The sequence below is a fragment of the Dipodomys merriami genome, unplaced genomic scaffold, assembly GCF_024711535.1.
Source record: "Dipodomys merriami isolate MVZ:Mamm:240054 unplaced genomic scaffold, mDipMer1.0.p SCAF_708, whole genome shotgun sequence".
NCBI lineage: Eukaryota > Metazoa > Chordata > Mammalia > Rodentia > Heteromyidae > Dipodomys > Dipodomys merriami.
Window position 1 is genome coordinate 503039 of NW_027206300.1, and position 22813 is coordinate 525851.

The 22813-nt window shown below is 37.2% G+C and overlaps 2 pseudogenes; both read right to left on the bottom strand.

Annotated features, from left to right (window-relative positions):
• Positions 1 to 16789: 16789 nt before the first annotated feature.
• On the bottom strand, positions 16790 to 17420 carry LOC138817931 (protein lin-28 homolog A pseudogene; annotated as a pseudogene).
• A 4713-nt stretch (positions 17421 to 22133) lies between these two features.
• LOC138817935 (U6 spliceosomal RNA) lies at positions 22134 to 22234 on the bottom strand (annotated as a pseudogene).
• Positions 22235 to 22813: the final 579 nt, after the last annotated feature.

Here is a 22813-nt window from a genome sequence, read left to right on the forward strand (position 1 = left end):
AGGGTCAGGCCATTCCATACCTCTAAAGAGAAGAGTTTACATATATTACAGTAATACACACCTAAGCTTTTCAGCAATCACAGCACATTGGTTTGTTATAATTGTCTTCAGATCAAAATACTCTAGAGTTTAAAGTAGAATGATGGGCTGTATATTTTCAACGCAAAAGTGATGATCACCCCCTGCAATTATTCTCAGTGGAAAATCCTTCCTATACATTTTACTGGCTTAGCTTCTACTCTGTGCTTTACCATTATCAGGCAGGGTCACACTTGAGCTACAATACAGCAGCAACCTTAGCTGCCTTTGAAATTTACCTCCAATCTTGATACCAAGGTCAACTCTGCAACTCTAATCACATAGTTAGTGGACACCTGAACTTTCCAAGCTTGGTTAAAAATTCAGCCATCATTGTTTATTGCCAGTGTAAAGATCTCACTCCATTAGATTTATTGTGTATAATCTTTTATTTCCAACATTGCCTTAGATGTTGGTTTTTGATATAGAGCTTTTAGTTTGCATTTGATTTATAGATGTGTTAGTGATGCCAGTTGAATTGCATATATTATAATGTAAGTAATTTGATGTTTTGACATATGAATTTAATTTTGGCAATTGAGGAAGTCAATACACATCACTCACAAAAGTTTCTTTATATGTACTGGTATTGCTATATTGTGAACTTCTTAAAAGCAAGTCATCTCCTAATCCTATCACTTCTGTCACTGAGATGAGGCTTGAAAGTTCCCGACCACTTGGCACTTCATAGTGAGAAGGTTTCTACAATGAAGGGTGAGAGAATAGCAAAAAGAGCAAATGAATCTTCCAACTGTTTTGTTACATGTTCTTTACACTTAGCCATTAAGACACCATAATAATGTTTTTATGATTTCTTACCTACTCTTTTCCTCTTCTGAGATGTTTTATTTATGGATCTGTAAGAAATCATATAAGAATCATATAATAAATCTATAAATCATATAAGAAATCTTAAAAAAAATTAGTATGTTAGTGATATATAACCTAAAAGGAATAATTTCAGGAAAGTATGAAGCACATAAAATGTAATGCACACCTAAAATTGTGTCTTTATTTAAAACTTCAGCAGTTGTAGTTTATTTATTCTGATAACAAAGATGATAAACTAAGTTACAATAGTATTCCAAATGGAACACAGAGCTAGAAACATGAAGTGTAGCACTAAAGAATGCTACTGCTAACACTAATAGGGTAAGAATAAAATTTAGGCAAAACTCCTTCACAGTAAAAGGCACAGGACAGCCCAAAATTACTTTAATTGTTTCATATGAAGAAAATACCTTTTTTTGGGAAAGACAAATTTTCACAGATATTAACATCACTTGGGTATACATTTCTTAAGGATTTCAGGTAGGATGCTGTGACTATGTTGATTGAAGCTGACTTCTTTGGGACGTACTACACAATGTGCAGACCCCATTCCAAGCACTGCACCTGCATTAGGGTAATTTTAGTGCTCATGATAGTTCTTCCAGTTAGGAAATGAATTAAGTGTTTTATTAAAAACAGAAGTAGGCAACAAGGCCAAACAAATTTCCCAAGTACCTAATACTGATCAACTGTAGACCCATAATTCAAATCCAGGTTTCCACCAGGCATATCTGAGGATATTCTGTAAGTTTCACATTCATTACCTTTCAAAATGTATGGAGCAGATGAACCCATATTATCTTCCTAATTATGGTTATAATGGCAATAACATTGCTTCATATATATATATATATATATATATATATATATATATATATATATATACACATCTTTTAAATGAAAAAGGTGTGGGTAATGACATTGTAGGTTATCTTTATACCAAATAAAGCCTGAGCAAAAAAGTAAAGTAAGGAGATGAAAGGTGGCTCAGTGGTAGAGCGCTTGCCTTGAATGCATGAAGTCCTGGGTTCAATTCCTCAGCAACACATAAGCAAAAAGAAAAAAATAGTTGGAAGTGGTGCTGTGGCTCAAGTGGTAGAGTACTAGTCTTGAGCTGAAGAGCTGAAGAACAGCACCCATGCCCAGAGTTGAGGCCCCATGACCGGACACCACCCCCCCCCATAAAAAGAAAAATAAAAGAACCTAGTTCCCAAGTTTAATTCATAGTACTAGCACTCATATACCATATATATATATATATATGGTTACTAAAATATACAGTGAGTTAATTGGTCGAAACCTGGTCATAGATTAAATATGAGGTGTCAAAATGTATGGAAGTCTGAAATATCTCCAAGTTATTTTGACAAGAGAGCTGGAAGAGTTATCACTTAATCAAATAGTAATGAAGGATTGGTTTGTAGATAGAGATCAAAGCTCACTTTGGTATCTTTTGAGTTTGCTAAAATCAGTAGCTAGTAGTTGGCAGTAGACAGGATGCTATTAAGGACTTGAATTAAAGAAAACAGAGCTGGAGAAAAATAGAGAAATAATTACTGTACTCAGTGGTAACAACCATGAGAAGGAATAATACAGAGCTAATCCCTGGGATACACAAATATGTAAAACATGACAAATGAAGAAAAACAGTAATAAGTATGTAATGCAGACTTATATTGGTAGGTATTTTTATTGTTTAAGGACTATGAAGTGATTGTGTGATGACCAAAAATTTACGAAGTTGGTAAGGTCAACTATCCCTTGGGCCAACCATAGCTAAAAGTTTAAGTAAAACGGGGCCAAAATAGTGTGTACAGTGTGTCTTGATTTACCAAAGTGAAAATAGACCAATATTTGGAAAGCCACTTTTGGGACATGTCTTTGGAGTGGCAATTACTGCAGTTTATTCAAGTGTTAGTAGAAAGCTACAGGTTTAGCACAATGATAGAAAACTTTCAGTGATCTGGTAGATTTTCCCTCTGTCTTCAATTTCCTTTTTTTTCTGAGAGCTAAAATATCATTACTGGAAGCCTTTGGCAAGTTAACAGATAGTCAGACTATCACATGCCCAAATAAAAGAGAATGGGAACAGGTCTACATTGAGTACTCACAGTAGACGGGTCTCTGGACTTTCTTAGGAAGAGCCTTCTGCCATTGTGGGAAGGATAGGGCTGGATAATATGTAAAATAGACACCATAGATTGAAAGTATTCTGCTAAGTTGACACTTGAGATATCGGGTGTTTTATCTGCATTGTATTGATTTCTATGAATCAGTTCATCAGATTCTTCATACCATATGATGTTACTAGATTAAAAATGCATGCTTATTGCATTTCCTTTGTATAACATATCGTATGTTTTGAAATTTGGTATAAAACATTCGTCTTTTCATTTATTTATTTTTAATATGGATTACTCTAGTTCTCAAGAGTAGGGAAATGCTCTGGAACTTCATAATTTGATGTCATATGTAATTTTTATATTTTTATTTATTGTCTATTGCAGCACTCAGCTTTCTAATAAATATGTAATCTATTCAATTTTGAAAAGTACTGCTGTACCTTCCACTTATTTGTGGCATTTCTGAAATCCAGGTTCCTCTGTGTGTCAGGGTGGTTACTTTTGCTTGTAACAGTTTTGTTATTGAATACATAACATCTGACTACTTAGGGAACAAATGATGTGAAGCTACAGTATCCCGATAAAGAACTTCCAAGACAATACAAGGGCAACTAATATACTCTCTGTGTAGGTGAATAGGAGCATAGAAAAGAAATTCTTATACATGAAAGTGACTGAGATTGTGTGCACATAGGTGTTCACTTACTTATCTGTTGCTATAGTTTTACATATTCACTATTATTAAACGATATTTCATATATATATGACATATATACATATCATATATATATGATCACAGTTTCCAAATCCAGAGAACCACATCCATGGGCATCGCTTTCCTATGTTGCTCTTTGGGTAATAAGAATGAAACCTGGTATTCTCCTGTGGTAGAGAAATAAGTCAGAGATTCAAACATTTTTCTTTCAATAGGTTGATTGCTCCTAACTCTAAAACTAGGAAGTCTGTTAATATATAATACATGTTATAATATATTTGATATATTATATAATGTATAATATATTCTATATTATAACATATATTGTATGTAATAACTGACAGTATTATATATTTATAAGGAAAAATACCACAACGTATCGATGACCATACTTTCCTAGCCATGATTAGGTTCAGTAGAATTAGGTGCATTACATCTCTACAGGATAAGTTTGCTGAAGTTCTGATGACCTTGAGCTAGATAAGGAGAATCTCTGTAAAAGGAGCCTCTGTTCAATTACGAGAAAAGATAACTTTTTCTTTTGTTTTATTTTTTTTTGTTTTTATTTAGGCCAGACAGGGGGCCTGAACTCTGGGCCTGTGCACTGTCCCTCACCTATTCAATTCAAGGCTAGTGCTCTACCACTCGAGCCATAGCAGCACTTCTGGCTTTTTCTGCTTATGTACTGCTGAAGAATGGAACCCAAGGCCTCATGCATGCAAGGCAAACACTCTAACACTGAACCACATTCCCAGCCCAAGTTTGGAAGTTTTTGAGAAGAGATATTTGGCATTTACTTTGCATCCTTGATTAGTAAAGAATAGATATGATTTTTCTCCAAATTTTGCCTCCTTTTATGTTCCCTAAACAGTTACACATGATCATCATTACATCGCATATATTTAAGTCCTTCTTTTATTTCTTTTATCATTATTGTTTTCTTGTTGTTATTTTGCTGATCCTAAAGCTTGCACTCAGGGCCTAGGCATTGTCCCTGAGCTCAAGGCTCTTGTTCTACCACTTGAGCCACAGCACCACTTCTGGCTTTTTCTGCCTGGGCTTGCTTTGAATCATAATACTCAGATCTCAGCCTCCTAGTTAGCTAGGATTACAGGTGTGAGACACCATTGCCCAGCAAGTCCCTGTCTTTTAATTATTATTCTAAAAGCCTCCTATCCAAGGTCACTCCTAAGATAGTTAATGGACCTATGTCAATAGTTCCTTCATACTCTCATCTCCTGTTATGGCCATGGTGTCTTTTCCATCATATCCTGAACCTACTTCACTGCTCTCTTCCTAATACATGATTCTAGATGTATTTCTAATTATTACCTAAATCTTGTGGCAATAAACCCTAAATTACTCAACTATTAATTTCATTTAATTTTTTTTCAATATGATTGTTGTTCTGTACAAATCTGAGCTTATATTCAACTCTTGCATCTACTTCTAGGCATAAGCAGAGCCTGGGCCAATTCTACCTTTAATACAAGAGGTTAGCCGAAGAATAGCCAGCAGTATTCCTGCCTAGGAGTCAGGACAAGTAGTTGAGTGCCTGAAAGAAGCAATGTATTCCTGACATGAGAAGGGGTAAGAGAGACAACAGCCTAGAGAGCAAACTGGCAGTCACAACATTTAACAACTTCTCCTTTGGAGAAATTGACCTCCTGCAAAGTGGCAGTGAGATAACTTATCTAGTGAATTTACTTATATGAAGGAAGTTGTCATGTCTCACTACACAACTCCCTTGTAGTCAAAGAGAGGGCATTCTTTTGTTTCCTCCGTAGGCCCAGACTCAGTTTATCTCCATCTTAGACTTTGCTAAGACTATATTCCTACCAGAAGATCTCTGATGAGGAGGAAAGTGTGATCTCTTGGCTTCTGAATGGCCCTTTGGGAACTGAGGCCACTTTTAGTTTTCAACCTGTTCCTTCTGACAATGGAAAAGCTCATTCTCTGAATTGTGCCCTAGTATCAAATCTGTTCAGAGAAGGTCAAGGAAGGACAGATTCTGCCTGAGGGAGTGAGTTTCTTCATTTCCAATGAGGTCAATTAATATCTGATTCGAGGCCCAGGTGCAAGTCCTTCACCAGATCCCCAAGCTGGAGTGGATGTTAGCTCAGACTCAAAGCCATCCTCATATTTCTGCAGCTCTTTCTCATGAACCAAGAGGTTACAGGAGTTTAGTTCAGAATCAAGGAGAAATGAGAGTAGCAGAAGGACGATTGGCAGGGTGAGTAATTAGAAACTTTGGGTGAAAAAAGGGCTCAGAAAATCTAGGATCACTCACATCATTTGGGAATCACATCATAAGATTAGAGAATAAACGTAATAAATTACTACCTAAATTAGTAACTCCACTATTGTACATTACATGTGTTCTGTCAAAAGTTAACTGTCCTAGCTCTATTTGGTCAGGAAAATGGAACACATTCTTTCCTCACTAAGTTCTACTGAGTATCTTTATCCATAGCCCAGGTTGTCCTTACTCTCTAATTCTCTGTTACTTTCCTTTGCTGGATTCAATCAATGACACTTGAAAGTGTTAGCATCTTCAGACATGTAATTACACTTTCTTTTAATCCATTTGTTATAAAGTAAAACAAATTATGGGGAAACGTATATAAGTGGTACATTATCTTCCAAGGCATATTTATTTAATGTTATTAAGTATTATTTTAATAGTTTCATCGTTAAAACTTGAGGAAAATGCTTTACTATTAGCAGTAATTAGTTGCACATTTTTTGTATTTTTCCATGTCTGTGTATTTGTTAAGCTTCTAACATCGTCTTTCCCCCAACTGTTGCCTTCTTAAAATTGCTTCAAATTATAAACTACATATGATGGTATTCTATGTGTTCATTGATATATTTAAATTTTGATCTAATATCCACATAATATAGGATATCTTCAACCTATTGTAACTGGTCTGAAAATCAATATGGACATTCCTCATTAAAGCAAAAACACAATGCCACAAAACCCAGTGAAATTAAGATTAGTTATATATTTAAAATATTTAGCAATTATACAGTAGAAACATTCACCTCTCATATACCAGAACATGTTTGTAGGTATGGATAGCACATTTTCTTCATTCTCTCTTTCTGGTGCATCTAAGTTGATTACACAGCTTGGTTGCTATAGAATATTGCTGCCATGAACATGGATGTTCATGTTGATTTATATTCCTTCAATATGTATCCAGTTGCAGTAAGGTCATCAACATATCTGTCTTTTTGGTGTTGTGTAAACTTCCATTAAGATATCCCTATGGGTTGCACTAGTTTACAATGCCACAAAATCAAATATAGTTCCTGATTTATTTCAACCTATCTAGCAGTTTATTTATTTGAGTTGTAATAGCTATTCTGGTGTGTAAGATAGGATCTCAGTGACTTTCCTCTTTATTTTCCTTCGTGTTTGCTATGTGGATATGAATCTCAAATATTTCATTTATTTATTAAATATTTACATTTGTATTTCATTCCTGATCAGTGTCTTTCTTTTTTTTGGTATTTGATCAGTTTTTAAGATTTATTATATTTTATTTTTTCCCATTACAAATACTCACTTTAGTTAGTAAAAAGATTTTTTTTCATTACAATGGTGCACAATTAACTAAAAACAACAGATTGTACATTTATATCACTGGATGTTTTTGTTTTATTTACAATCAGGAAATTGTTTTAATAAAGATGCTGAACTTCTTTCACTGATATTCTGAAAGTATAGTATCTCATATTGGCCTAAACTAATCTCTGAATTACCAGTCACAGCATGGGCCCCCACAGTCTGGGCTAAGTAAAACCACTAATACAGCACAAACTGGATTTAAAGAGAGGAAAAGGCTTCATAAAAGTTAGAAGAAAGGCATCACCTTCATGAAGCAAATGTTGAAGTTCACAAGCAGACCTTAGGAATCTGAATATCAAGAAGATCAAAGGATAAAAGTATTTAGAAGGACAACTTTAAAACTCCAGATTGGGGAGGTGGGACAAACAATATATACCAAAACTCAATGCTGAAGGGAAGGAGTGTTTTACTCCAAAGATCAAAGGATAAAAGTATTTAGAAGGACAACTTTAGAACTCCAAATTGGGGAGGTGGGACAAACAATAGATACCCAAACTCAATGCTGAAGGGAAGGAGTGTTTTACTCCAAACCTCATCTGTGTCTGACTCTCTCACACAACACACACACACACACACACACACACACACACACACACAAAACACACACACACACACACACACACACACACACACACACACACACACACACACACACACACACACACACACCTAGTGAGAGGTCTTTGCCAAAGTACAGTCATTCTGGACATAGACTCCGAATAATCAGAAAGTATCCATTGTGAAGACCTTTACTGAAAGTACCCATTGTAAGTAGACTTTTACTGAAAGTTAGAACTCAGGTTCCTGGAAAAACTGTGAAATGTCACAATAATGTTCTGCAAATAACTCCCCTAGCAATAGCCATCACCAATGAAAGAATGTACATAAAGCTACAGATTTTTTTAAATTTTTCAATTTTTTTTTTACTTTTTATTGTGAAAATACTGTACAGAGTGGTTACAATTATATGGGCAAGATAATGAGTACATTTCTTATCAAGCATTGTAGCCTCCTCCTTTGTTTCCCACTCCTGTAACTTCCCATCCTCCCATAGTTCCCCCATCGAATTCTCCGCCCCCTTCCCCCACCAAAGTTGTAAAATTCGTTTTTCTCCATAAGAAGTTGTACATCTCATTGTTGCAATGGGTCCACCTGTATCCCTATTTAACGATTTGTTTTTTTTCCCCTTCTCCTCCACAAATTATTGCTCATTGCTTAGCCTGCACTCGCTAGCCAATAAGATTGTTATAAGATTACCCAGTTAACTGAAGGGTCGGGGCTCTCAATTCTGACCCACTGCAATGGTGACAGTTGTGAGTCCAGGCTCGAGCTTGAAATAAAGGACTCTAATGTGCTCACATGAGAACTGGCTCCGTGGTGGTCTTTGGGAATCCTTATCTAAGCGAAAGACTAGTGTAAACAGCGAACCCCAGGGGCAGCTGTATGTGGGACAATGATGCTTTATTCCTCTTCTTTTTAGATAATCAAACATTATGTTGTAGTTAGCTCCACAGCTGCTCCACACCTGAGCAGGAGGCAGGAAAGGATGCCTTAGACTGCAGGGCAGCCTTGTGTACCTCTGGCTTTCTGTGTAAGAATGCAGTTTGTGATCCCCTAGGGAGGGGTGGCCAAGCTGAAATGGGGGTATGCTTTGCCTGGAGGATGGCACCCTGTGAGCCCTGCATGCATGGTGAAACAGCCTGGAAAGCCCTGTGAGCATCTCCAGGATGGCCTCTCAGTGGCTTGGAGAAGTTGACTCCTGTAGTTGCACATGGCAGGAGGCAGGAGGAGAACAGGAATCCAGAAGATGGGAGAGGCACAGAAGCAAATGCACCTCTCCATTGAGACTCCTCGGCCATTCTAAGGAGGTTCACAACCCACATGTGGCGGCCACTGCACAGATCTCCAGAGGCCTTACTTCTCTGGGGAGCAGTGCCTGAGCCTGATCCAGTGCAGTAACTTGCCCAGTGCTCCTGAGCTTGGCTGGGCTGGAGCAGAGCCTACCAGCCATGCTTCCTCTGCCTTGCTATGTATAGCCTTCCAGCAGCTGCCCAGGTTCCAGCACCCACAACAGGCCAGCTCCTTGGGGCAGGGTGAGGCTGTGCTGACAAATCCTGGTGCTGGCGTCAAGGCAAGAGCGAGGCCTAACCCACAGGAGAGCTGGCCCTCACTTCCAAGGGCATCGAGAGAGGCATGACAACCACAGGCCCATCCTTGCTGCCCTCACTGGCCCTAGAGGTTACCTATAAGTCCCTGACTTTGTTCTTGAAATTCTTCAGCCACTGGTTGTCTCATTTTTCATTATCTGTATGGGTGGGACTCGAGACTTCTTCCTCTCCTCACCAAGCAAATAGGCCCTAGCAAATCCACCCCAAATTGCACACCTCACAGACACTGTCCAAAACCCAGCTGCCTTTAGGGCTGCTGTTGCATGAGCTGTTGACCAACTGCCTCTTCCTCCCTTCACAGCCTCCTTCAGGGCCTCCCCACCATCCTCTCCCCATCGCTCTCAGCCCCAACCAAAGCTCTGCTTCCCCTGTGGCCTCCTCCCTCTCCACCCAGCCCCCATCCCCAACCCCAGCAGGGCCAGTGCTCTAGGGAAATGAACTGGCGCAGCAGAATCAAAGGTGTCACAATGTGCAGCCTGCTGAGAATTGGAGGCAGCATAGGTCTCTGATCACTGTCTTTCACTTCACTTACACATGTATTCATTATATTAATTTGGTATTTAATATTGGATCTCATAACTTTTTTTAAGCCTTTGCAGAATAGCTGGTAGAAATATAGTTCCAAATTCGAATTGTCTCTTGTTTAATTCTTTCGAGATTCAGAGATATTTTAAGTAGATATAACCATCATAAATTCTCAATTACATAACATAGTGTTATTCAGAAAACATTTGCTTATGCATCTGTCATCAATTATTTACAAAACTAGAAACTTTTAAAGTTTCAACTATTATAGGAAAATCTTTGATTCATGTTGAATGGATACGAGAAGGTTGAGCTGTTGCATACATTCGTGTGTGTGTGTGTGTGTGTGTGTGTGTGTGCGTGCATGTGCATGTGCGTGTGTAGGGATTATATGTATCATTGAAATCAAGGACAGGAACTTTTTTCCTTTTTCTGAGATATGCATTATGGTGTTTCTTTGTTGGTGCTAGGCTCTGATTTCTTGCTTTTACCTGATGTGCACATTTCAGCTCAATTTTTCAATTAAACCTTCTTATTTAATATTGAGCATATAGTACTCTGATATTGCTTTGTCTTTAGTTTGCCATTTAGGATCTCTTTTTCCTCTTTAACTATTAATATTCAATATAGATTTTACCTCCTGACTGATTTTCCCCTACACAATTCCATGCACCTGTTATTCTAAATTCCAGGAAGAATAACATCAAGTAGACTGAGGCTAAGATCATACACAAGTATGAATTTAGTTTCTAGCTAAAAAATAATCAGGATAACAGGGCTGGGGGCATGACAAAGTGGTAAGAACACCCATTTAAGGGGCACAAAACACTCAATTCAAACTCTAATATTAGGGGTAATAAAGAAAAAAACTATGATTTTAAATAATTAGAACAATTGTAACACTTGAGTATTTGAGTGGAGAAAAATCCATGAGAGAGATAGAATGAACCTACGTTCCAATGCTTTCTACTTTAGTGATAATGTTTAATGGTACTTCAGACAAAAGAGAGTTACTTTGCAAATGAGCATGGATGTGCATTTGGGTGATGGAAATACTCTACTTACACAGGTGTAAATTAAATAGATTTTTTTCGGGTAGATTGTAATTCTTGAACTAAGAGCCTGGGTGATGTCCCTGAGCTTTTTCTCTCAAGGCTACCACTCTAATACTTTGAACCACAGTTCCAATTCTGATTTTCTGTTGGTTGTTTGGAGATAAGAGGCTCATGGACTTTCCTGCCCAGGATGGCTTCAAACCACGATCATCAGATCTCAGCCTCCTGAGTAACCAGGTTTCCAGTCATGAGCCGTCGATGTTTTTAATAATTTAGTAAATTGTATAGTTATAGAAGTTATACATTATCATTGTAACCTGTGTAATATATGTGTGTATGTATAGATTAATGCATAGATAGAAATATTTCAACATATTTTTGCATCTACAGGAGACTTATGAAATCATCATTCATTATAAAATAAAATGGAAACAAAAGTTAATAGGAGCAAAACAAAGGGAATTGTTACACGTTTCTTTTTGTTGAATGCAATATTAATTGTGAGAATCAGTTTGGGAAAACCATCTCTACTTTAGCAAAATGGATAATTGCTATTAATTCCAATCCATCTATTGGCCCATATTGTGCATCCTCACACATGAGTGTCAAAATCAAACCACACTTTTTGACTTTGTATTTAACTTACCTGTTATAATTTAGGCGATAGATGAAGTAATCAAATAAAGATTAAAATAATAGTAAGCGAGGCTCTAAGTTAGAGCTGAAAAAGATTTTAAATATGATAATAGCTAATTAAGATGCATATTTCTTAATTTCATTCTGTTGTTATGTCTCTCATTCCCACATTAGGAAAGTACATAGAAGTTTCTCAGTAAATTATATGTACAATTATTAAAAATGTATTGAAAGAATATGGGCACAGTGTGGTTTTAGCTTATTGAGACCTATATGGGGTAGTGTGTTTTTGAGGACTTGCAAAACGTTGCGATGGAGATGATGGGAAGGATGTGCTTATTCTGGAAAACAGGTTAGGGGATTGCTCCCAGAAAGATAGTGATGAATTCTTCCAAATGGTTTCAGTAAAATCACTTTCACAACCATGTTCACTATTGCACTATTCACCATAGCCAAGTTATGGAAACAGCCCAGATGCCCTTTGGCAGAGAGATGGTTGGCAAAACTGTGTCATATATACATAAGTGGATTGTACCTATCCATTATGAAGACTGTTACATTATTTACAATGAAATGGATAGATCTAAAAATATGTTAAGTAAAATAAGTCAGAGCCAGACACACAAAGGACCCATGTTCTGTCTCATATTTGGAAGCTAGAACTTTATACAAGTTTACACAGCAATATTAACCAAATCATGCTATTTACAGAGGAGTATTTAAATGATGTCATATTTTTTATAAAATTGAACTTTTAATACAACAAAATGAATACCAGGAAACAATCTGTTGGAAGATGTGAGGGGAAGTCAAAGGGAAGGAATAAAGTGAGCTATGGAGGAAGAAAGTGAAGACATAATATTCAATGCAGATAGTATGAAACTAGAAAATATTAAAGTGTGGTGAGGTTTTGAAGGGTAGGGAAAAGTTATATAAATATCCATTATACATAAAAACATGATTTATTGAATGAAAATTCCCTTGTACAACTAGTTAAGATAATAAAAATATAATTAAAAACAATGGAGACATCTGATCTTAAACTGTGCTCTCTTAAGCCATGAAACAATATAATAGTTTCTTCCTCAGAAATTTTCTTTTCAGGTATTTTCCTTATAGTGACAGAAAAATTATCAATGCAATGAATATCAATACATCACATTGCACATCATAAAGAGACAATATAAAACCAGAGTAAAAATGTTAGAATTCATCACATGATAAAATAACAGGTAGAATTTGCCAAATGCTAATTGATTGTTTTTCCAATACTTTACCTATGGTATCTAATTTAATCCTCACAATAATTGCATAAAGTGGAACTACTTACATTTTTAATTCTCAGATGATGATATTGAAGTCTTCAGAGTTGTAATTACTACTACAACATTGCACACATGGTAAGTGTTAGCCTGAGGTCCATCTCCAAATGTATCAATTAACCTCATTCTATTTTATGACCAAAATACCATCCCTTTGTCTACAAATTCTAGGAAAAATTCCCAGTATTGTGTACACTCATAATATTTCACTTTATCTTTCTTAGAAAATAGATAATTGTAATATGAAAACTCAAAGTTCATAATCCATACATACCTCCATTGTGAAAGGAACTGCTAAAGTGTAACATTCTTGATTTCTAGGTCAAAATAGCAGAAATAATATTCTATCCCTTCACTCAACACTGCGCTGCCTGGGGACCCTATCTCTGTTTAACACTGTCTTACTGAAAGAATGACCTCCCCAATTCCTGATGGAAACAGACTGCAGGTCTTATACACCAATCATTTCCACAGTGTAGCTCACCTAGGTTGTTTACTATTAGAAGTTTTTTGACTGCTTTTTATACCCAACATTTTGAGAGAAAGGTATACTTTAAAATGCTATTAAACCAAGACTGATATAAAAATCACCTTTGACCCCAGATAAATATTTTACCTTTCTTGTACCCAAAAATACAGACTGACCTATCATTAATGTTAGGAATGAGAGGATAAAAATCATAGACAACAAGACCTAAGCATGAATTAAAGCCTTTCCAACTTCTGAATACAATTGGTTTAAAAAGACATAAAGGGCTGGAAGGTGTCTCAGAGGTAGAGCGCTTGCTGTGCATGCATGAGGCACTGGGTTTGATTCCTCAGCACCAGATAAGCAAAAAGAAAAAAGCTGGAAGTGACGCTTTGGCTCAAGTGGAAGAGTGCTCGCCTTGAGCTGAAGAGCTAAGGGACAGCGACCAGGCCCAGAGATCAGGCCCCACTACCAGACTCCACTCCCTAAAAAAGACATCAATACTACTACATTTTTTCAAAATTTCTTTTTTTAAGTATTTATTTATTTATTCATTCATTGTATTTTCCCAGGAAAAGAAAGGGAAGGGAAGAGTCAGGATGTGTTAAAAAAAAAATGGTTAGAAAGGAGGAAAGGAAGTACTTGGGTACAGCACAAATCAATCATGAAATAAAACACCCAGGACTGGTATCATAAAAGCCCAAGGGAGCTTTAGTCTGCAGGGATCAGAGGAAGGACAGACAGGTACACACTTTCCCACCCTCCCTCCCCATAAATTCAAGCTTTCTCACAAAACTTTGGTTTCTCGCAGTAAACATGGAGTTACATTTGTCCGTCTCCCATTAAACAATCTTGTGGCCACTTTGACATGACTTTTCTTGCACCTGTGTACAAGTTCCTGAGTGACTGGAACACACATTAATATTCCCTTTCCTGGTCTCCTGACCCCACTTTCTACAAGGAAAGCCACACTTGATTTTCTCTAGTATTACAGAACAAACAAGTTTGGTCACAAATGTCATATTTGATGAGAATTATGTTTAAAAAACATGGACTCAGGTTGGGAACAAGGTGTGTGTGTGGGGTGTGGAGAGGTTGGAGCCCTAGCGTCTTCAGAATCTTTGCATAAGTCACATAAAAGTTGAAGAGACATTCCAAGAGTCATCTGTGTATGGGCATGTAGGTTTTCTTTTGAGGGAGAAAAGGGTAGAAGATAGGGACTTATTATTATTATTTTTACCAACGAAGATCTAGTCCAAAATGGGAAATAGAGGAAGAGAGGGAACAAAAGAAAAACTAGTTCAAGATCCTCACTTTAGAAGGTCCCCCAACTTAGCTTCAGATCCTTTTGTCTAGTGCATAACCTTCTGTCAAAGATGGTTTGGCTATTTTTCTCAATTCTAAAAGAAGTTTGTAAACAATAAAACCTCAAAAAGAACATGGAGAAAAAACCCACACATTATTATTCACGCAAACTAGGCCACCTAGCAAATGATCAACTCAGAAACTCAGTAAAGTCCTACAGAGCCTAGACAAATACAATTAACTAGAGGGGCCAGCATTTGTGGGGAGACAAGAAACTAGGATCAGACACACATCACCCAATGCATTCTATTGCATTTGTCCTGTTTCAACACAGTGAGGTAGGTTTGCGGTGATCTCACAGAATGTAAACGAAACTCCCTTTTTCTCCTTTAGCTAACACAACACTATGAACAATTATGCAGCAGGGCAGGACACGGGCTCCAGAGAGAGGCCTTCACTTATGGATTTCCCTGGAAGCCGAGACTGAGGATTTTGGTCCTTGCTTTTTATAGAGCCATCCCTGCATGGCTAGTACAAGGTGGACACATATCTGTGGTCTTAAAATCCAAACATATCAATTCCCATTACTTAGAGAAAAAAAATACATATACAGTTACTTGCACAGTAATCCCAGGCTAACCTAGTAAAGGATAGATGTGGTATATGGAAAGAAAACAAGTCCCAGAGCCATAGGATTAGACAATCATTACTAACCTTGGCTTCCTCTTTGGGCCTCTTCTACCTTGTCTGCACCACCATTTCCTGTTTAGACTAATTTCCATTCTTCCAGCAGAAGGAGAACAAGTCATGGGGCAACCCAATTAAAAACTTAGTCTCCCATGAAACATTTCCAAGGGTTGATGGGGTTTCAAGACGACCTTATGGCAGAAAAACCAGCTCTAATTGGCAAAAATGAAGTAGTTCAATAGGCTAGGCACTACAAATGGTTGTTCTCCATGGTGATAAAAACAACAAATTCTTCCTGCTGTGCTGACCTGGAGTTGTTGCCTACTTATCCCTGAGATTGCTCATGTACCTGAGAACACAGTGCAGGAAGGAGGGCCTTAAGATTAAAATATATAAAAATACAATACCAGAATATTTATAATAAGAAAAAAAGTTAAAATGCACAAGATATATCATTCTCACATATAGTGCAGTTTTGGCATCCTGAAGAAAGCGGGGACCCAAGGTGCAGTTATCCAAGGGAACAAATAAATTACAATCACATTGGCCCAGAATTGGGGCGGGGCGGGGAGAAGCACAGAGCAGCAGGTTTACAGCCATTCCCTAGTAACCCATGTTGCCTGTCATCACAACCAAATGCCTGGACAAGCTCTCCCAGCACTACGGCTCAAGATAGGGTGATGAGGAAACAAGATGTTTAGGAGAGGAGGTGGTGGAGAGACAAAAAACAAAACAAAACAAAACAACCCTACCTTGCTCCTGACGGGCCCTCCTACCCGAGGTATTACACCTTGGGGATTTGGGCCCATGGATCTGCTGGTCTGATGCTTATTTGTTTCACACCCTGGCAAGAGAAATAGGACACATCCTTCTTTAAAGGAACAACTTGCCAATCTGGGTCATTTTTAGAAGCTGGAGGCTGGGGGGGGGTGGGGCGGAGGAAGGGGAAGCATGTAGGACAGGTGAAGCTTATCATATAAAGTATGCAGGTTTCAAAATGGTTCCCCCAAAGCCCCTCACTTGAATTGGGATAGATCATGATGGGATTCCTATGCATCACCCCTTCCCCTCATCAAAAGACAAGATGGGGTGATGCTGGGACATTCCGGCCTGAGACATATGGCAGTGCCAGCTACTCACCAACCCATCCCATATCCCCATTTTCTCCACTTTGCCGTTTCATGCCTTCTCCTTGAAACTTCCTGCTGGCAAGAGTAGCCCCCCCTTACTCTGGTGGCTCAATATTGGGCCTCGGGGAGCAGGGCAGGGCTGTGATCTCTTCTTGTTCTTCTTCCCTAAAGTAGGCAGGCTTTCCCTGGGAACTGGGGACCTGCTGAGCCTTCAGTGGACAGGAGGACACCATGTGGTTGATGCTTTGGCAGAAGTGGCACTTCTTGGGCTGTGGTGGCAGCTTGCATTCCTTGGCATGATGGTCTAGACCACCACAGCTGTAGCACCTGTCTCCTTTGGATCTGCGCTTCTGCATGTTCTTCAACTTTGGCCGCCTCTCACTACCAAAGAGAACACCCCACTGGGCCCAGTGAATCCAATGGATTCTACGCCTTTGGCAGACTTCTTATAGGTAAACTCCACAGCCTCTCCCACCCTCAGGCTCCAGAAGCCCTCCATGTGCAGCTTACTCTGGTGCACAAAGACGTCCACCAGGGGGTCCAGCGCGACCATGGTGCAGGCACTCATGGATAGGAAGCCGAACCCCATGATCACGTTGAACCACTTACAGATGCCGGCCCTGTGCAGCAGCTGCAGCTCCTCGGCCGCCTGAGCCGAATCCCCCGGCACCTACTCTGGCGCCTTCTCCACTGCCTTGGCACAGCCACCTGCAAACTGCTAGTTGGACACCAAGCCCATGGTCATTTGCTGAGCCCTCGTTCCCGTGCCCCTGGTCGGGCTGCTGCTGGCCCCTGAGAAGTCCGGAGGCAAAGGGGAGGTTCGGAGAAGAGGCAGCTACATCTTACCCAGCACAATCCATTTTTTCAAAATTTCTTATGATACTGAAGATTCAATTATAAACTATTAACACTTGAAAATAACTCATTTTTAGGGGAATAGGACACAAAACACAAGATTAATCCTAATCATTTTCAAAGACTATTTATACTACAAATTCACTCTTTTTTTTTCAAATTCACTCTTATAACTACAAAGATTCTAAAAATAACAAGCATAGTGTCACAAAGGACATAATTTAACTTGATCATGTAATTCAAAAGACTGTGCTAATAGAAAACAAAGTTATACTAATAATTAGCTCACCCAATTCACTTCCATTCTTTTATTCTATATCTTTTAGTTTCATAAAAACTGGCTTTTCATAAAATGATGCATAAAAAGCCTATATACACATTTACATTTTCAGATTTTAACAATGTTTATTTCAGAAATGTTTTTAGCTGTATAGTCAATGAACTGAAAACCATGATCCTCAGATCTCAGCCTCAATAGCTAGGATTACAGGTGTGAGCCACCAGCACCCGGCTGCTTTATTTATTTATTTATTTATTTATTTATTTTCGGTTGTGGGGCTTGAACTCTGGGCCTTAGCTTTGTCCCCAAGCTCTTTAGCTCAAGGCTAGTGTGCTGTTACTTTGAGCCAGAGTGCCACTTCTGGTTTACTGGTGGTTAATTGGAGATAAGAGTCTCACGGCCTGGCTTTGAACTGTGATCCTCCGATCTCAGTCTCCTGAGTAGTTAGGATCATAAAATATTCAAAGGGTTTTCAGAAATTGCAAGACTTTCTCTGGGATCTTATTTATATTGGAAAAGATATTCAAAAATCCTTATTTGTTAAAGTTGTGATAGTTACTCCCACAAAAGAACAATTAATTAAGAAACATTTGTATGCACAAAACAACTTCAAATGCATCCACTATCTGGAGGTGACACATGCTTTTTGTTTGTTTTTGCAATGTACATCTAACAAACATATCCACAATACTGATTTTCAGTAAATATGATGGGATATTCAAACCTAAAAAATATGGGGTTTATTATCTTAGTGTGAATAGATATGATCTTACAAACAAAGTTATTTTCAACAGAAATCTGGAAAGTGTTTATCCACCTTGAGTTTCACAGGAATAACCAGAGTAATACCTGTTTGGTTGAGTTGGTCAAAATCACTCTATGAGTATATCTTAAAAGTATATCCAATTTAAGATGTCAAATACATATTTTGTACTGACAGTCATCTTACAGCAATAACTCACTACCTAATTATATGTGTATCTTCTTGCCTAACATATACTAAGAACCGAAAGTGATCTCTTTTATCTAACTTAATGGTGTAAATGCTTTGATTATGAGGATGTTATTATTTGACAAATAAAATGTACAGAAGGGTGGTTCCACTGAAATGACAGGATGGAACCCTGATAAATAACAACATTTCAACACAGCTCTTTTCAGCCTCACTCTATCCACATTGGCAAGCAACATTGCAACCGCACACACACACACATACACACACATGAGTGCACATGTACACACACACATACATGCATGCCAAACTCAGGGTTTATTGTACAATAAAGTTCAAATAAAATATTAATGATTAAGAAAAATGATAATTTGCCTTTTTACAAAATAATACATAATCCAGTCTCCACGATTGTTATATTTTACCTGCCTCTCCACATGTGACCACTTAATTTATTTTTAGTTAATTCATTCATTCATTCATTCGTTTTGTGCTAATACTAGAGCTTGAACTCAGGGCCTGACTCTGTTCCAGAATTTGTTATTTTTTTGTTTTAGTTTTCTCAAGGCTAGCATTTTAATGCTTATACTACAGCTCCATTTCAAGCTTTTGTGGTTACTTTCAAATCAGAATCTAATGGACTTTTTTTTCTTGGTCTGGTTTCAAAGCACAATCATCCGATTTCATCTTTCTGATTAGGTAGGATTAAAGACCTGAGCCACCGATGTGGCTCCTACTTTTTCCTATACTTATCTAATGCACATACTTAGATAGTAATTTAAAGCTGAGAGCATACAACCAAGATGTACAGTGATGATATTTTCCTGTCAGAAATTCATGTTAGTAATGTAAATTTATTCTTAAGACCATATGCAAAAAATAAGAAGAAATCTGATGATGATGATGATGATGTGTGTGTGTGTGTGTGTGTGTGTGTGTGTGTGTGTGTGTGCTTTTGCAATATGTTCCACATATAAGCACTGTACAGGGGTGTCCAGCCATTCACAGTTATTGCATGAATATCTGCCTTGAGCTACCAACTCATGGACAATTTCTAATTTTCCACTCTAGGCTTCCCAATGAAGAGGGGTTTACTCATCCTCATCCCTATTATTCATATGTGTGGCCTTTTTGGAAATAGTCTCTGCTGTAGTAAGCTGCAAGGCAAGCACTCTACCACTGATCCACCATCCCAGCACAAGTTTTAAGATTCTTGTTTGTAATTTGGTCAAAGCTCTGACTCTTTATGTAGGCTACTAAAAATGTATTTACTAATTTCAAGTAAATACATATATTCTAATTCCATCTCTTTTAAAAAATAGAAGCATGGATTTTGTGGCTAGCTAGGTCATTGCACATCTCTATCTATTTTCCTCTCTCTCTTTCATGGTTCTCATAGACAATATGATTGCTCCATAATTATCCTAATTTATTTTGTTTTTATATTTTTGGTTGCATCATTTCACTTTCTGCTCTGCCATTTCCCAAATCAGCACCACATAAACAGAACCATCCAGAAGTGGTGCTGTGCCTCAAGTGGTAGAGTGCTTGCCTTGATTTGAACAGCTCAAGACAGTTCCCTGGCCCAGAGTTCAGGCCCCACAACTAATTTTTAAAAAAAGAATCTAAATACTTGATAATTCTACTAACAGATCTGACTAAAATCAGTTGAATCACACTTTTTCTGTACAATGAAGGAATAGGTTCAGGCTAGGAAAGCAGCTAGAGAAGGCAGGCAGATTGTATCTGTGACAAATCTTTGTGGATAATGGTATCGAGGATTACTTACTGGTTATTCACTTGCACTGCAAGCACGATTCTGAACGATTGCTTGCTGATTCTGAATTATTGCTTTGATCATTATATCCTCCAAGAAGAAAAAGTGAAATTTATTTGATAGAAAAGGACTACTAATACATTTTGACTTCTCATTAAGCATCTTCAATCATCAAAATCACCTGAAGACAATAGACAGGCCTATTTTTTAGATGAAAACAAATGTCTTTAATAAAACAAGAATTTAGGTAGTCATACAAAGGACTTCTATTTTACTACTGCATTATACATTTTTTCTAATGTTGAATACCAACATTAGAAAGCTGTTAGAAAGTTCTTTAAGCCCATAAGTTGAATAGTGAGTTCTCTTACACTATAACATGGTATTTCCCAAATCATTTACATAGAAGCCATTGTTTCCTATTTTCTCATTCCTAGAATAAGCTGCACATGAAGACACCACTGGTCCTAATTTTCAGTCTGTACCTTTGAATATTGAGGAAAATCTTTCCTCTGCTCTCTATAAATTCCCTACTCTCCAGTTAGAATAATTTAGAGTAGTAAAAATGGAAAAAAGATAAAATAAATCATGGTGAATAAATATATGCAGAAAATTCACCAGATTTTTCTGACCAGTTCAATCAATGTGAACTATTGGAGAAAAACATGGACATCTCATTCCCACTGGCACTCAAAGTCTCCGGTTAAACAATTCTGACGAAGACAGGAAGTAAGATGAAAAAATGAGGAATGGTATCATTTGCAAGAAAAAAATTGAGGAAGATCCAAGCAAATTTCTTCTTTTGGATCTCGAAAACTGCATTTGATATTTCCTAAAGGATAAGTAAGTATTACTACCTCTTTGAAGTTGTGGAAGACTGTACAAATTGTTCTCCTAAGTTGTAATGGTTTGGTTGAGTTTCTTAAATTTCAAAAATGCCAGTCCATCCTTTGTTTCCCTACAATTTTTATTTTCAAAATACAAAGCAACAGCAATATCTTACTTTAAAAATTCATGGATTCCATGTATTCATCCAAGTGAATTGCCTGACTTTGATGTCAAAATACATTCAAGAGTTGTTTGTGTACATCTATAATGATTTCTGCAGAGTTTGTGATTTTTTCAAATCAGAAATAATTTTAACTTATCTTTTGAAATAAATAGTATAGAAACTAAAGATGTTCATGGTGCTTTTCTGAAAAAAGTATATCTGTTTGTATAATGTCCATAATCTATTTAATTCGCTCCTAGATATAATACTTTGAATTCTACATTGTTATATAATGTATATGTTCATTAATAAATGTGTCCTTTCAGATTGCATTGCATATAGAAAAAGTTTAAGATTCTTTTTTTCCTAGGTCCTTGTATTATTTTATTTCTTTGGGATAAAATGACAATGTTAACTAATTTCAAGTTTTGTAAAGGTTATGCTATGTAAAGGCCTTTCTCAGGTGAAGATTTAATATACTGATGTCAAACTAACCTTTAATTCTATGAATTACACGTATTGTTACACTTCTATTTTTGTAATGAACTTTTTAATAACTGTTTTTAACTGTTTTTCATTTCTTGCATCAGAAGAATGAAAAATATGGAATACTTCACAAATTTTCATATCATCCTTCGGCAAGTGCTATGTTAATCTCTGTATTGTTGTAATTTGGGTAGGCCTGCTGCTGAAAGATGTAGTATCATCTAAATTTAAGTACTTAATGATGCACTCTTATACAGGCATATATCCATGGTTGACTATTTATAACAAGGAACCCTTATTGTTCCTAAAAATTCTATTGATCTTATTTCTCTAAAATTCTGTGTATAATGGAAAAAAACATATTTCTTGGTCGATTGCTCACATTTGCAATTTTTTGTCAATGACTATTTTGTCTTTTTCATTTTAAATTTAATCATACTTTGAAGCCTTTACAGCTATGTCCAAAGGTGATTGCTTTTCAAGTATTTATCAACTGAGTTAGCTTTGTGGAGCTAATGGATTCAAAGAAAGCCTTGCTTAAGAGCTACTTCTTAACTTGTGCAACTTAAAATTTCCCAAATGAAGTCTTGCTGGGACAAATGTCTAGCTGACCCTTTACCTTTCTTCCATGTAGGAACAGACCAATCAGAATATCTTACCGTGACAGCAAAGATTGTCCACTGGAACAAAACTAACCTTAGTTACAAGAGATCATAGAGAGATGAACAGTTCAGACAGAATTGTTTAGAATGGAAGGCATTTTATCAAAATATACTTGTTTATTATACTTA